Genomic DNA, 12881 nt, shown 5'->3' on the forward strand with positions numbered 1-12881 from the left:
GAGGAAATTTTCAAACTTGGACATGACAGATTCCTCAATTTAAGAAATTGTGTTTCTTATAAAGATTTGAGAGACTGAGACACAGACTTAGTAGATGTATATGATGGCATTAGTAATACTGTCTCAATAATGCTGAAACAATGTCTAATTTTGGTGTTGTTAATTGAATCCAGAGCTCTGCCCATGCTAAAACACACACTCTACCAATGAGCTACATCCCATCACGGAATAACAATTTTAATGTCTTCATGTTGCCATACTTTAAAACCACAATGAAGCAGATAAATGGAAATGCTCATACCTAGTTTCAACTGAGTTAATTACTTTGACAGTTCATTCCAGATTTTCCAGCTGAACTGAAATGTAGGTGCTGTGTTTTTTAATAGATTTTCTTCACTATATTTTTATATCTTTCTAGTTGGTAAGTTTATTTTTAGTCATGCCAATCAACTTAAATCTGAAAATAACTGTCCTGATATTTTTTCCTTTATTCATGACCTCTCCGCCTCTTTAAAAAAGTGTGTTTGTCATTATCATAGGTTGGGACAAATGTGATGAACTGCAGCAAAAACAGTGGATTTAATCTGTAATTTATTGCATATATCCATGATAAAGCTTGCTCATAGTTTTCTTCATTTCAAGGCCCAATTGCTTATCTGAAATAGCCTTTCAGTACAAAGATAATCGTAGCCATCTACAGTTCATTAATTTGGCACTGAACCCCCATTTCCAGACTAATGAGGTGGCAGGATTTATGTAGAGCAGGAGTGGTGTGAGGGCCAGTGAGATTTCTAGGAGCTGAGGACAGGCACTGAGGTGGAGAGCAGGTTACCCAGGGTCTCTCTTATTCCTCATGGAAGTATATTGGAATTATTTCAGCAAAGGTTTGAAGATGTGAGGATTTGGGGGTTAATTTGAGCCTCTAATAAGAGGGGTACCTCTGTAGAATTCACCACCACCAGTGAGACTTGCATAACCATTTCTGATTGAGAATTCAGTGGGTTGTTGAGCATTGCAACCTTATCGAGGGCAGTACATAGAAAGGGCTTGACCGTTGCTAAAGAATGTGACAGTGATTAGGCAGGAGTATAGAACCTTCTGTTTCTTTCAGGGAATTCAGAAATAAATAGGAGTGTACACACATGTGAAAAATGGGATAAATATGTGTATGTAGTGATTGTTTTCAGAGTAAACATTATTATAAAATATTCTTAATATATTTTAAAGTGAGCTGAGTAACAAAATTATTAACAGAAATATCTCATCGGGTAGTTGTGAGGCATCTTGAAAATCAACCGGCTGGTATCCTGAAATTACAATCTGCTTCACCAGAAGATTTACCACGTTTTCACACAAATTTAAAAGACAAAAGACGAGATTTAAAGAAGACACTAAGACAAATGACAAGTCAAGTATGTACAAAAGTGAACATGTCAACTGTAAATCTACACCTGCTTAAGTAATAAAAATGTTCCAGTACACTCATTTCAATGAATAGCTTTCTTTGTATTTTCATTATAATTGATTTTATATTTTGTTATCTTTACACTTTTTATTGTGGAATTTTTCTGTTACAATGTCATACATCTTTCATTGAAATATCTACCCTGAGGAAAGCTGAGACTTTTTTTTATAAACCCAGCACCTTTTAATGCTATCTCGACTTCCATGGTGATTCAAGGAAAATTAAACCAGAGGTACCATTTAATAGAATGTTTCAAGGAATTGTGTCATTTATTACCTTCATTTTTGTTCATGTATACACAATCTACATGTAATTATTAAATGAATTTTTTTAAAGTGTACAAAAAAAGCTTTTATGCTTTTCTGAAAATACATGTATGGTGTAGGTTATTTTTTAATTATTGGAAAACCTAGGCTTTTCTCTTATTTTTTCTTTCATTTTAGATATGTTATAAAAGCATATAAATATTTGTAATATGTCTGGTACTGATACGAAGCTAGACAATGAAAAAATGTTATCTAGGTTCTTTCAGTAGATTTCTTAAAAGAAATTTTTATGATATATGTAATACACATGCCATCTAATCCACCCATTTAACATGTAAACTTCAGTGTTTTCTTTGTATATTAGCAGAGTTATGTAATCACTTACAGTCAATTTTAAAGCATTTTCATGTTCTTGAAAAGAAGCCTAGAACCCTTTAGCTGTCAGTGGTCTAATCCCTCCATCTTCCCAAGCCCTAGAAAACCAATTATTTTTTAATAATTCATAATTGTAAACAATAGTAATTTATATATATTTTAAGTTTTTGTTCTTTTTAGATATACATGACAGTAGACTGTATTTCAACATACACATACATGGAGTATAACTTCATATTCTCATGTTTGTACATAATGTGGCATTACACTGGTCGTGGATTCGTATATAAATAGGAAAGTTGTCTCAGATTCATTTGACTGTCTTTCCTATTACCATTCTCACTCCCATCCCTTTTGTCTAACCCAATGAACTTCTATTCTTTCCTCCCCACCCCTTACTGTGTGTTAGCATCCACTTATGAGACAGAACTTTCAACCTTTGAATTGGCTTATTTCACTTAGTATGATAGTCTCCAGATTCATTCATTTACTACTGGCAAATGCTATAATTTCATTCTTCACAGCTGAGGAATATTCCATTTTGTATATATAACACATTTTCTTTATCCATTCATCTGTCGGAGGACACCTATATTGGTTCCATAGCTTAGCCATTGTGAACTGAGCTTCTATAAACATTGATATTGCTGTGTCATGATAGCATGCTGATTTTAAGTCCTTTGGGTATATACCAAGGAGCAGAAAAACTTTGATCGAATGGTTCCCTTCCAAATTTTCTGAGGACTCTCCATACTGCTTTCCAGAGTGATTGCACCAATTTGCAGTCGCAGCAGCAATGTGAGAGTGAACCTTTTCCCCACACACTCGCCAAGATTTATCATTATTTGTAACATTCTTGATAATTGCCATTCTGACCAGAGAGAGAAGGAATCTCAGTGCAGTTTTATTTGCATTTCTCAAATTGTTAGAGATGTTGAACCTTTTTTTTTTCATATATTTGTGGACCATTTGCCAATGTTCTTCTGTGAAGTGTCTGTCAGTTCCTTTGTCCATTTATTGATTGGATTATTTGGGTTTTTTTTGTTTTTTAAATATTTTAAATTATTTGTATATCCTGCAGATTAATGCCCTATCTGAGGTGCATGTGGAAAAGACTTTCTCCAATCTGTAGGCTCTGTTCATATTCTTAATGGTTTTCTTAGCTGTGAAGAAGATTTTTAGTTTGATACCAACCCATTTATGGATCCTTTTAAGAACTCTTTTGTAGTTGTAGATGGACACAATATCTTTATTTTTATTTGAGGATCAAACCCAGTGGCTCTCGATGCTAAGCAAGCACTCTACCACTGAACTATCAGCCCCCATTTACTGATTCCTGATTTTACTTCTTGCACATTGGGAATTTTGTTGAGGAAACTGGTTTATAGTTTTAACTCTAAAATTACTCCATAATGGATAGTTCATACAAATAGATTTATAAAACACCAGGTCTTTTTTTAACCAGTTTCTTTGACTTAGAATAGTGTTTTCAGGGATCCTCTGTGTTGTAGCAAGCATCACTATTTTATTTCTTTCTGTTGCCCAGTAGAATTCTATTTTATGACTATGTCACTTAGCCAATCATCAGTGAACCCTAAAATGCTTCCACTTCTTGACTACACCAGTACTACATGGCTGGGAACATGTATTTACAAGTTAACATGTGGATACATTCTTATTCCCCTGCCTCTTGGTAGTCTTCGAAAATTGTGCTGATTTCATCATCTCTCTGTCTTGCTCATACTGTGCTTTCTGTCTTGTCCATTTTTGCTCATTTGCTCTCTTTTACTCAGAGCTCACATAAAAATAAATTTTTCTTGCACTTTCTGACTTTTCTGTCACCAACATTGTTTGCATGGTGATTATCTTGTAGAAATATAAACCCACTCAAGGTGTCAGTAATATCTGATATTCACACCTATTCTAGAACAAATGGAAAATATATTTGCCTAACAGTTGTTTTCACAAAGTTACTACCTTATATCATACCAATAAGTTTTGTTAATAGGTTGACCTGTCAAGACTTTTATTCTAACTATATTTCATTGATTAAATACAAAATTAAATTTACTTAATCTAATAGTGAGTTTATCTGTGGAATGCTCACACTTTTGTCAGCATGGGGAAAAAAATCTAGGTTTCCCCCAACATTGTGTAGCCAGGATAGGGATTTATAGATCTGTAATCCTCAACCAACTGAGAAGCTAATATATCCTATTATAGAAATTTAATCTACTCCTCACAATGCTGGTATAGATTGTTTTGTTGCAATTGAACTTAAGTAAAATTTGTTGAGTTTGTGTCAAATATTTTCAGCATCTTATTTTGATAGTGTGTTTTTTATTCATGCAGATAAATGATCTTACTACAAAGATGGACAGTGCATCTTCAAAACATTTACATCTGGAAGCAAACTACCAGTGTTTTTTGCAGAACTTGTTTTCTCTAAAAAGTATCCAAGATAGATTTGAAACAATAGACAAGAATCAGAAGAAGCTGGAAGAAGATGTAGTAAACTTCCCAAGACACACACAGGGCACTCGAGTGGAAGGAGGCACTGAACAACCAGCAAGATGCGATTTAGACGAGAAGCAAAACCAAGTACTTCTGGTTTTACAGGCTATCTTATCATTTATCTGTAATGTGCTGTAACTCACTTCCCTGTAAATTGTATTTTGGATATATTCGTTATATGTGTATCCTCTATCATTGAGCAAAGTTGTTTTGAGTAATGATTGTCATCTGATAGTCGTTTGATATTTAATAATAGTGGGCATAAATAAGACTACAAGGAGAAAAAGAAAAAATGTGATGCAGAAACATAACATACTTGAATTGTTAGGTTAAATTTTTCAGTTTTTATATTGAACTGATTCTATCATTCTTTAAATTATCGGATGATCTGAGTACTAACATGAGAATGATTCCTGGCTGTGATCACAGTTGGATGGTACATATCTTGCCCCGCCTGTGCCAGGCCCTGGGTTATATCTGCAATAGAGAGGAGGAGGGGGAGATGGGAGGAGGGGTGGGCAGGGGATGAGGAGGTAAGGTGGAGAGGAAGAACTCGATTATGTTTAGTTCAGGTTTAATGTAATTGGCACTGATGAGTAAAGTTTAAAGTCTAGTATCTTCTACACATGTAAAATTGCTGTCTGAATTTTTGACTCAGAACTAAACAAAATAAATATATAATAATTATTTGGGTTATAAATTGTTTTAAAGATATATTCTTTTAATTTTCTTTAGACCCAGGCAGCAGCTCCGGAAGTTTCAGAACAGTTAAGACAGACTGGTTTTGCTTCAATAAAAACTCAGATGGAGCTCAGAATTAGCAATCTGGAATCTGAACTGAAAACTAAGGAATACAACTGGAAAAATATAGACACTTCCATATAGATGAATCCAAGTTCCACAAGTACATCAAAACCTAGACTGAAAGAGCAACTTAATCTCCTTAATTTGTCTCTACTGCATAACTTTGAGATGAGTAGCATGCAAAAGCTAACTAGACCATCTAATTTGTGGAAGTAATATTGGGAAATGAATGTACTTTTGAAATATTAGCCCAGGAAGTTTATCTTTCACCCACCTTTGCATTACATCTGGAAGCAAACTATCAAACTTTCTTCCCTTGGTGTTCTCCTGTATGTAATCTGGTTTATTAGACTCTTATAACTTCAGCCCTATGTGTGCAATATTGCTATCACTACACGCTGGGCACATTCTGGCACCTGGTAGATGAACTGCTTTTTAATTTTGATCTTTGATATTATCCTTAGATGGTACCTAGAGACAAAATGTCCTTTATACTTTTTCCTCTCAACATTGTCATACTTGTGAGAAAGGGAAAGATCATCACAGGGTTGAAGGGAAGTATAGCTTACAAAGTGGTTAAAAATATTCCCATAGTCAGTGTTGGGGCCTGTGAATGACAGAAGGAACAGACAGGATCCTCCTGAAGTCCTGGTAACACCAACCCAGCTATCTTGTTCTCCCCAGTGGTGGTTGCTCTGACTTGGCTCAGTGTCAAATGCTTAATCTATCCAGATGATGGGTAGAATGTATATATGGCAGCAGTAAATGCTTGAAAACATCTACAAGGAATGTTCTTTAAGTTCTTGAATTGGTTCACTGAATAATAAATCTTTGTAGCTTTACTATTATTTTCTAGTTGCCTATATTTAAGGGTTAGGATTTTGATCAGAATTGCATTAAATCCGCACAATGCTTTTTGTTGTATGGTCATTTTGATAATTTTAATTCTGCCTATCCAAGAGCAAGGTAGATCTTTCCATCTTCTACGGTCTTCTTTGATTTCCTTCTTTAGGGTTCTGTAGTTTTCATTGTGTAAATCTTTCACCTCTTTTATTAAGTTGATTCCCAAGTTTGTTTGTTTTTTCTTTCTTTCCTTTTTTTTTTTTTTGGTTGTTCTTTTGAGGATGTTGTAAATGGGGTAGTGTTTCTCATTTCCTTCTCAGAGGACTTGTCACTGATATACAGAAATGCCTTTGATTTATTGGTGTTGATTTTATATCCTGCTACTTTGCTGAATTAATTTTTTAATTCTAGGAGATTTTTGGTGAAATGTTATGGGCCTTCTAGGTATAGAATCATATTGTCTGCAAATAGTGATAATTTGAGTTCTTCTTTTCCTCTATGTATCCCTTTAATTTCTTTCATTGGTCTAATTGCTCTGGCTAGAGATTCAAGAACTATGTTGAATAGAAGTGGTGAAAGAGGGCATCCCTGTCTTGTTCCAGTTTTTAGAGGGAATGCCTTCAGTTTTTCTCCATTTAGGGCTTAGCATAGATGGCCTTTAAAATATTGAGGTATGTTCCTGATCAGCAAGAAATTAAAATACTCAAATCAACTGGATTCTTGTCAAGTTATTCAAAGCCTTCTCTCTTCTCACTTGCTATATTGTCACTGCACTCTAAGTTCTAGTGACACTGGACCACTGCTGATTCTACAAGTGTTCTTCCTCTTCTCATTGTCTGCATGTACCTCTTCTCTTCTCTCTCTCTCACACAATTTCTCCTCATCCTTCAGGTGTCAACTCATGTATAACCTCTAATAAAGGACCTCCAAAACTGACACAAATTTGGGAAAGAAGTCCCTTCTCAGTGTCCCCATAGGGTCCTGTTTTATACCTGTCATAATGCCAAGGAATCTGTATGTCAACTGCCTGCTTGCCTGCTTTTTAATCTATAATACATGACTGTTGAGGGGTGTCCATTATCATCTCCATATTGTCATCCTAGTGCTTGCCAGAGTACCCTAGCAGATGGTGTAAGTTTATGAATAAGGGGTGGGAAGCCCAGATCTCTGATAGTCATGATAACTATAGGTAATACTATGGGCATATTGATTTTCATTGTAATTCTGTATTATGGACATACATATCTATTTTTCATTCTTGTGAACAATAAGAAGTTCTCAACTTTTTAACTGATTGATGCTTATAAAATATTTGAGACAAAAATGTAATTCTTTTTCTCTCCACTTGCTACAGAATTTGAATCTTGATCCACTGGAGCTTCTGCTTTAAGAATTACTAATAAACCAAGACAAGATCTATTTTTGGAAACATCACAAGGATATACAGAGATTTTTAAGAAAAAATATGATATGAAAGCTAATATTGTGTTTTTCAGACTCTTGATATAATACTTGGATTGTTTGATGAAATGTATGATGTTAAAAACTATGGAAGTGGATGTGTGTATCATATACATGATGAAATTCTCAAAATAAGAAACTTTATGTACATCTACAAGAAAATTTGAAGTGCAAATGCAAACCAGTTTTTATTGAGATATGTGTTTTCAAACTGTCTAAATGCTAGCATTTAAGCTTCATTCGAACAACCAAATGATCAACACAAATTTGGTGGATCCTAAATGTCACATTAATGATGAATTATTTATATTATATATATCACTGAATGTGGATCTAGAGATTTAGACAATGCTATTTTGATATGCTGGTTATGTTGATTGAGTGTGTTTCCAGGGAGAAATCCATTCATTAATGTGTTACTGTGTTAGAATTATTATAGTACCATCACACATACAGTCTTTGTAAAATTTTTGTAATTTTAATCCAAAGCACTGACTTATCAGAAACAGCATTTGCTTAATGATTTTTGGCTTTTCTCTTTGATTATACAATTTTGGAAAATAATACTGAATTTGCAGATTCTGGTATAAAGTACTCTTGCCCACTGAAGCATTTTAAAGTGAATTGCTAACATGTGTCATCATTCATGATTTTTTAATATTTTCTACAAGTCAGAACATGCTAGATAACTACAATACAACACTCATAATAAAACTGATATGATTAACAAGTATGCTGTTACTTGGTGATGTTTTAAAAATTCATTTTTTCTTTCAAAAATGTTCTATTTTGACAATTTTGGATTTATAGAAGATTTGTAACAGTAGTGCAGAGAATCCCTAGGAAATATTCCCCCCAAATTACTATTTCATTAACTTGTTTTATCTATTTTCCTCTTTCTAGATAAATATAGGTACATAACAGTTTCTATCTCTGAATCATTTGCAAGATGCTCACAATGCATTTCTGAGTTTCTGACAAGGAGATTGGGTTCATGTGATCTTGTTAAATCCATTTCCTGGAGAGTGTGGTAGGACACATCTCCACTTCTAGTGACTCAGGAGGCTGACGCAGAGGGATGGCAATTTGGAGACCAGCCCAGTAATTTAGAAAGACCCTGTCTCAAAATAACTGGGAGCCAGATGTGCTGGCACACGCCTGTCATCCCACTGACTTGGGAAGCTGAAGCAGGAGAATTGCAGGTTCAAAGCAGCCTCAGCAAAAGCAAGGTGCTAAGCAACCCAGTGAGACACGGTGTCCAACTAAAATCCAAAATAGGGCTGGGGAGGTGGCTCAGTGGTTTAGCGCTCCTGAGTTTATTCCCCAGTACAACAAATAAACAAACACTGTGTTTCTGTAAGGGGTTCGCACCTGGGCCTTCCTGCTCTGCAGTAGAGTCATGTGACTTCTTTTCACACAACTGGAGATGACTTTTTGGGGTATTGTGCTATATTTACTAAAGGAGATGAAGAATGTGTGTGTGTGTGTGTGTGTGTGTGTGTGTGTGTGTGTGTGTGTGTTGTGTGTGTGCACCCTCTGTTCGTGTGTGTGGTGAAAATTTACTTCCAAGATGTTGGTTCTCTATTCATCTCATTTCTTTTGCTGAGAAGAAGCTTTTTAATTTAGATCCATCCCATTTATGAATTTTTTATTTTAATTCTTGTCCTATATGAGCTTATTAAGGAAGTTGGGGCCTAATCCCACATGATGAAGACTAGGGCCTACTTTTTCTTCTATTAGACTCAGCGTCTCTGGATTAATTCCGAGGTCCATGGTCCACTTTGAGTTGAGTTTTGTGCATGTTGAGAGATAGGGGTTTAATATCATTTTGCTGCATGTGGATTTCCAGTTTTCCCAGCACCATTTGTTGAAGAGGCTATCTTTGCTCCAATGCATGTTTTTGGCACTTTTGTCTGATATAAAATAACTCTGATTTTGTTGGTTGGTCTCTTGTGTTCTCTACTCTGTACCATTGGTCTACCAGTCTGTTTTGGTGCCAATACCATGCTGTTTTTGTTACTATGGCTCTGTAGTATAGTTTAAGGTCTGGTATAGTGATGCCACCTGCTTCACTCTTCCTGCTAAGGATTGCTTTAGCTATTCTGGGTCTCTTATTTTTCCAGACCTATTTCTATGAGGAATGTCATTGGGATTTTGATTGGAATTGCATTAAATCTGTATAGTGCTTTTGGTAGTATGGTCATTTTGACCATATTAATTATATCTATCCAGGAACAAAGGGGATCTTTTCATCTTCGCAGGTCTTCTTTAATTTCTTTCTTTAGTGTTCTATAATTTTCATTGTAGAAGTCTTTCACCTCTTTCATTAGGTTTATTCCCAAGTATTTTATTTTTTATTGAGGCTATTGTAAATGAAGTAGTTTTCCTCATTTCCCTTTTAGAGGACTTGTCACTGAAATACAGAGTTGCTTTTGATGTCTTTGATTTTATATCCTGCTACTTTGTTGAATTCATTTACTAGTTCTAGAAGTTTTCTGGTGGAATTTTTGGGGTCTTCTAAGTATAGAATCCTATCATAGGCAAATAGTGCTAATTTGAGTTCTTCTTTTCCACTCTGTGTCCCTTTAATTTCTTTATTGCTGCGGCCAGTGTTTCAAGAACTATGTAAAATAGAAGTGGTGAAAGAGGGCATCCCTGTCTGGTTCCAGTTTTTAGAGGAAATGTTTTCAATTATTCTCCATTTAGAATGATGTTGGCCTGGGGCTTTAGCATAGATAGCTTTTACAATGTTGAGACGTGTTCCTGTTCTCCCTAGTTTTTCTAGTGAAAACCCCTCCTCCCTCCCTCTCCCTCCTCTCTCTGTTTTCTCTCTCTCTCCCCCACCTTCCCCCCTTTCTTTCCTTCTGCTGCTTGTGCCAAACAGCCTTTAGGGTCCTTAGAGCCCCTTCTTGGCTGGTTGATGGAGGAGGTGCAGAAGGTGCCTGGCCTGTCTCCCCTGGGTGCCTGACTCCCCTGGGCACAGCCCGTGGGAACAGAGCTGACCCTTCATGGCTCTGCTGTTTGGACATACTGAAGGTTTTGTGTGTTTGTGTGTGTGTGTGTGTGTGTGTGTGTGTGTGTGTGTTTTCTTTAGATGGGGGCAAAGCTGTTCCAGAGCCCTGAGCTCCCTTTTCTCCACCCACCCTGTTCCTCTTCTCCCTGCGGTGGCTTTGCTCAGTGCTGATTTGACCTCAGTTGACTGGCGAGACGCCTTGCTCCCCGAATCCTGGAGTATAACACCAGAGAAGCCACCTGGGCAAGGGCACAGTGGACAGTGGAAGGCTTCACCAAAGCACAGCAGAGAAGACTTCTCCCTGAAGGAAGAAGGGAACCTGAAAGGCGGAATCCATGGATCCCTTTTTTATAGCTAAGGTCTTCTTTCAGCTTTGCCACACTCCTGTCCTTTGCCTCCCTCTATCCTGCAGTGACAGAATGCAGGTGGGAAGGCCAAAAGGTAGGGACAGGTGGGCTGGAGGAGTAATTGAGCACCTCCCTGTTTGCTGGGAGCTGCTTCATGAACAGTCCCTTAGGATGGGTTCCAGGCCTTAGGGACAGTAACATTTCAATATCCCCAAGTGCTGCTCTGGTTCCTGGACTCCTTTCTCCATAATGTTCTCCATTTTTTTTATCTTACTCTATATTAGGCTCCATTTGCCTAATTACCCTAGCTAACTACCTATCTGTAAATCTGGCTTCAGTGATTGAGTGGAGTGTGGGTGGTGGGGCACAGCCTGTCTGGCCAGGCAGGCAACTGCAGTTTGCAGTCCTGACCTCTCTGTCCCTAGGCCTGTCCTGCTCCTCCCATCCCCAGGGAGGTCTTGCTGGAGGCTGATGGAGGGGAGGGGAGGGGAGCTGGGAAGCTCTGGCCTCTCGCACCTGAACCACCCCCAGCAAAGCTCATTCCCACCTGAGCTCAGTCTTGGTCTTCTCCTAGCCACTGTCCCTGCCATTCAGTGGGCTGGGGGAGGTGGACATGGACTCTTTTTGGCCTCTCTGATCTGTAATGACACCAGGCCACATGGCCTGGGAGCCAGACATCCATGCCAGATTCTCCGAGTCTCGGGGGGCTCACTTTGGATCTCTCAGTGGCATCTGCTCAATTCCTGAGCTGGTTTGGGCCTGGAATTTGCATTCTGAGCACCTGGTCTAAGTTCCTGCCAGTTTTGCATGGAGGTATTGGAGTCTAAGCTCCCTGGGTGACTGGTCACCATTCCAGTTCCCTTGGCTGAATAGCCTCTGGGTCTGCCTGAGACAGTCTGCACTGCCAATCCTGGGGTTTGCATGTCGAAATAGCCCAGCTCACAGCTCCTTTCTCTCACACACACACACACACACACACACACACACACACACACTCACCCCACTCCCGGCTCCCACGGGGAGTTCAGCTTCAAAACACAATACAACAAGCACCTGAGAAACAGGAAATTGGGCAGATTAACTTGAGCGCTGACAGCCCTTGGCTTCTCTGCTGCCCCAGCAGCCCTGGTTACTGCTGTTCACCCACAGAGACTTCGGGTCGCTAACAGACACCTACAGAAGAAAACCACAGCAGCACAGGCAGGAGACCAAGCAATGGGGACAGTCCCTCCAAGCTCAGCACAGTCAAAGACCCTAAGCTGCTTGAGCTGAGAGTCCCAAGGCTGTTACCAAGCTTGCACCAGAAAGGAGTGGACACTCTGCCCTCAATAGAAGGCACCAACTCCATTGCCTTGATGTACCCAAAATAAGCTTATGTATAAAAGTGAAATCCGTGCATTGCTCGGGGCTCAGACTTTGGGAACATCCTTCTGGGCTGTGCAACCACTAATCAAGTGTTGCTTCAGGGTCTTGGTGTCCAGACCCCCGTTTCCTGCCCTACTGCTCCTGCGCCATCAGGAGCCTGAATCTCCTAGTCCACCCTCTCTCACTGTCTGCACAGTTCCCAGGAATGCCATTCCCAACAATTTCATCTGGATACTGCAGATGGGTACCTACATGTTGAGGTCCTATGCCACTCACAGGGCCATGGGGCAGTGGGCCACAGCAGGACACCACACCCAAGGGAATTCTAACAGACCCGCAGAAATAATGGAGACTAAGACCAGCACCTCACCTTTTGAGGGGAGGGGAGTCAGGAGCTGCCACATAGGAACCCAGCGCCCCTTAGCCTT

The 12881-nt window shown here is 38.5% G+C and overlaps 1 long non-coding RNA gene across 1 annotated transcript; it reads left to right on the forward strand.

Moving 5' to 3' along the window:
• Positions 1 to 4522: 4522 nt before the first annotated feature.
• LOC308640065 lies at positions 4523 to 7966 on the forward strand. Its single transcript, XR_014020164.1, has 3 exons — positions 4523 to 4707; positions 5356 to 5524; positions 7622 to 7966. It is a non-coding gene; the product is annotated as an uncharacterized lncRNA (long non-coding RNA).
• Positions 7967 to 12881: the final 4915 nt, after the last annotated feature.

Source organism: Spermophilus citellus (genome assembly GCF_964194105.1).
Source record: "Spermophilus citellus genome assembly, contig: SCAFFOLD_263, whole genome shotgun sequence".
In the NCBI taxonomy this organism is placed as follows: Eukaryota; Metazoa; Chordata; class Mammalia; order Rodentia; family Sciuridae; genus Spermophilus; species Spermophilus citellus.